Below are 4,376 nucleotides of genomic sequence, written 5' to 3'. Positions count from 1 at the left end.
CTGAAAAACACACACATGGGAAACAGAAACAGAACGTTAATAAACCAGCAACGTGCAACACCTGCAGTTCTACACGTGCAAGTCAACAACCTTGTTTGCTAATGGACGCAGTCCTAAAGATGTGTCAGACTGTGCTGGAACCTCCCTCAGGTAGCAGGAGAATCCTAAGGGGATGTGGAGATCAGAGTTACAGGACCCGAAGAATGACTTACTGGTGGCAAGAGCGGCTTCCAGGTTCTGTCAGTGTATACAATCAGTTACTGCAATTGGTCCTGGTTCCAGCTTCCCTTTAGACTTTGAGATCTGCTAAAAGTTTATGAGAGAAATAAACAGTGGGTAGCATTTTTTCCTTATAGCTTGGCTTGGAAATTTCCAGAGGATGTTGCTTGGTAGAAGTAGTGGTGGTACTGGCAGCAGCAGTGGTGGTACTCGTAGTAATAGCAGTAAAAAGAGCAGCAGCAACGAACATTCACTGTTTTATAAAATGAGCACACGTGATTCTTATATCAAATCTGAGATACAGCTATTTATAATGATGTTCTCCTACAAATGAAGAAGCTAAGGCTCAACAAGAGGGTAAATGACTTATCTGAAATTACCCACCCTCACTAAAGGGCAGAGCCAGAATTCAAGCTCAGACGCTGGGACCCCAATACCTAAGGTCGTCCCATGAGACTGTCCAATAACAGGAGCCGTAAGATGAAAAACCATTATCTCGGTCTCTGATTAAACATACAGTCTATTTTAAAGAAGGAATGTGACTCTTGTTTCATTAATATTCTGTTTATAAAATTACCACTCAATAAATGACACCATGGTATCTAGCATTCTCTTTGTAGTATTAGAAAACTCTGGCACAGAAGTTATCGTTAGTCCCCTAAAACCCTCACGTGAATTACCATTTTCCATTCACCTTCAGCTAGATTCAGATTTATCTAGCAAACATTTACTAAATACCACCAGCGCACAAAGCACTACGTTAAGTGGCACCTTACGCACATTCTTATTTAATGCTATTAGCAGATGAGATAGGTTGCATTATTCCCATTTGCCAGAAAGGCAATGAAGGAAAAAGATATTCATTCATCCATTCCTTTATTGATTCAGTAATTTATTTACTCAGCCAATATTTATTATCTGTTATGTACCTAGTACTATTTTTCTAGGCACTGGAGATGCAGAAATGAAAAAACAGACCAAGACGCTGCTAGACCAAGGTTTAGGTCAAGAGAGATACACAATAAAAAAATAAACAAAAAGATGTCAGATCATGATAAGTGCTATGAAGAAAAATTAAATGACATAAGGGATACATACCTAGGTGGTAGTGAGGGTGATACCACTTTACAGGAAAGGCCTCTCTGATGATGATATTTAAGCAGAAACACAAAGGAAGTGAGGGAGTGGATCTCTAGGGGAAGAGCATTCTAGTCTGAAACACATTGTTGAAAACTGACTTTGTGCCAGTGCTGAGCTAAGTGTCATAGATATAAAGATTAATAAGGCATTGTCTTGACCCACCAGGAGCTTTCTGTCTATTTGTGGAGACATATATAAATAAATTATTATAGTATGAGAGATGCATGTTCATGGCATTATGAGCAGGGCCAGGAAGAGGGTGAGACAAGTGAGGAACTTCATTTTAAATGAAGACAGTATCAGGTTAACTGATTTTTTCTTTTGCCTCAGGTTCTAATATGGCTCTTCACGGCACTGATCATGAGCACATACAGAAGTGTTTCTTACCCAGTTATCTGGGGGCTGATGGTCCTGGAGCTGATAATATCCAAGCTGAGTTTTAATTGATAGGAGAGAGTCAAGTTCAGTGCTATACCAGAGACACAGAGCCAGAAAGTATAGAACAAGGATTCAGATACACATTTCTATGTTCAAGACCATGGCTATATCAGCTGATCAGAATTTCCTAAAGTGTGTTTGCTGGGTTTGCAGAGCAGTGGATCCACAGGATGTTAATAGGTATAACTGGAAAAAAATGGTTTTAGTGATCAAATCATTTTGGGAATATTCCACATATAAGAATTTAAATAGGTTTCTTTAATGCAGGACTTCTCAGAGCCTTCACGATCCTCCAAAATAGGATAGTTTCCAGAAGAGATTTTTGGGTTTTTTACCATAGACTTAGCCCTCTCTCTTAAGCCAAAATAATTAAAGCAAGCAGTACCCAACACTGAGAACAGTATTTCTTCCTTCACAAAGACAACACAGGAGCAAAGTCTGCAACTGAACAACAACACAGCTGTGATTTACTGTGCATGTACTCTATATGCAAGCACTTTATACACACACATATATGTTATGCAATATATATATATATATATATACACACACATATACAGTTGATCCTTGAACAACACAAGTTTGAACTGCCTGGGTCCACTTATACAAAGATTTTTTTCACCAAATACGAATAACAGTACTATCTGATCTGAGGTTGGGTGAATCTGTGGGCACAGAATCACATATAAAGAGGGCAGACTGTAAAGTTATATGCAGATTTTCAATTGCCTGGAGGGTTGGCACCCCCTGCCTCCAAGGGTCAAGTCTATGTGGGTGTATATGTGCTTATGTTTATCTGTATAACCTCATCCTCATAACAACCCTGGCAATACTTGTTATGTCTATTTCGCAGTTGAGAAAAACTGAAGGGCTTAAAGAACCTGAGTAATTAACCCAAAGTCACACAGCCTGTAAGTGACAGACCCCAGATGATGATACCCAGACCTTGACTCCAGAGCCTGTGTTCTTAGCCACTAAACTAGCCTGCCATCCTTAAGCCTAGGCAGTATTCAGAGATTGCACAAAAGCTGGCTACGAGTATCTCTGGTCGACTCAGGGATCTGAAGAATAAATCAGAACAGTATTAATTCCAAGTGATTTGGGAAATAAGCCTGTAGAACAAAATGAGCTCTGAATAGGCTTAACTCTGCAAAGTTGATTTTGATTTGGTTTGGTTGGTTGTTTTCTGAGCCTAGTGTATATCCAACTATCTCGTAGATTTTTAGTAATTATGAAAAAATACACCATTTCCTAGGGTTTTTTCACAGGCAATACTATTTTACTCCTATTTTTCCACTCAACACAGAATGTGTGCAACAATCCTCTATACATTCTGAACCCAAAATGACCAAGATCTGGGGCTACATCAGCCTTGCCTCGCAACCACTTGGCCAGGTTGGGGTCAGCCTCTCGGCAGTACTGCCGTGGTCTCCATACCTCAGCCGCGAACACTTGACCCAGTCAAATCTCTTCCACACGCACAGGGGCTGACCTGTGAGCTTGAACTCCATGAGCAAAAAGCATAAAAATACAAAATGAATACGGAAGAGAGACCCAGGTGGCAGATTCCACGTGTTATTTTTAGTCAGACCGCCAAAATCTTTTCACCCTTATAAATAGAACGTATCTAGACTCAGCCTTATTCCTTTGGAGAAGCTGATTAAATAAGAAAGGAGTTTTGCCACTAATAGGCAATGCCCAACAAAAATGAGGCTCTTGTGGCTCATCTCAAAAGGAAAAGCTACAAGAAAGCACTGAATTTGCAAAGAAGTGAACCTCATAAATTGTGTACAAAAAGGTTTTGAAGATTCAGATAAAAAGCTCACTTCCAGCGTGACCATCTGTTATTTCCCCCTAAAAGAAGATAGCTAGTAGTTTATAAAAGCAATAAAACAGTTCCAGAACTCAAAGGCAATAGCAGTGACTTGCAGTTACAAACCAGGGAACATACAGACTGATGGGCAGCTGAGCATGCTTCTCTTACCCCTCACCGCCTAGCCAAACAGAAACAAAGATTTTTCAAGTAACTGACGTCTGATCCACTCTTTTTTTCTTCCTCAAAAAGGTTATAATTGGCCATTAAACCTGCCTTTCCCCTGTTCTTCCATGTCCACTGCTTGTTTAATTTTTTATCTGGCAATCTTTTCTGTACACATGTATCTTCTTTGACCCCTTCTTCATCACTATGCCCCAGTCCCTTTCAATTCTTATCTAGTTCTCTTAGAAGATCCTCTCCTCTCTAAGTGGTGAGCCAAGAATGGAATCGAACCCTGATTGGTCGGTAGGAAAAACTAATGATATACAGGCTTACCTCGCTTTATTGCACTTCGAAGATATTGTACTTTTTACAAACAAGGTTTGTGACAACCCTGCGTCGAGCAAGGCTATCGACACCATTTTTCCAACAGCATTTGCTCACGTCCTGTCTCTGTGCCACATTCTGGTAATTCTCCAAATATTCCAAACATTTTCATTATTCTTATGGTTGTTATGGTGATTTGTGATCAGTGATCTTTGATGTTATAACTGCAAAAAAGATTACAACCTATTGAAGGCTCAGATGATGGTTAGCATTTCTT

The 4,376-nt window shown here is 39.8% G+C and overlaps 1 protein-coding gene across 1 annotated transcript in view; it reads right to left on the bottom strand.

The window, feature by feature from the left end:
- ELAVL2 (ELAV like RNA binding protein 2) overlaps window positions 1-4,376 on the bottom strand; it is a 250,598-nt gene that overhangs the window by 25,291 nt on the left and 220,931 nt on the right. The window contains exons 10-11 of the mRNA XM_089913122.1: window positions 4,109-4,323; window positions 213-306 (exon numbers count right to left, since the gene is read on the bottom strand). The gene's annotated coding sequence lies outside the window, so the exon portion shown is untranslated. The remainder of the gene's footprint in view (window positions 1-212; window positions 307-4,108; window positions 4,324-4,376) is intronic.

This window comes from Delphinapterus leucas, chromosome 6, assembly GCF_059928025.1.
Source record: "Delphinapterus leucas isolate spDelLeu-1000000601 "Yukka" chromosome 6, BTC_Dleu_Yukka2, whole genome shotgun sequence".
Lineage (NCBI taxonomy): Eukaryota > Metazoa > Chordata > Mammalia > Artiodactyla > Monodontidae > Delphinapterus > Delphinapterus leucas.
Note: the sequence above shows the minus strand (reverse complement) of the source record. Positions and strands in the feature narration are given on the sequence as shown.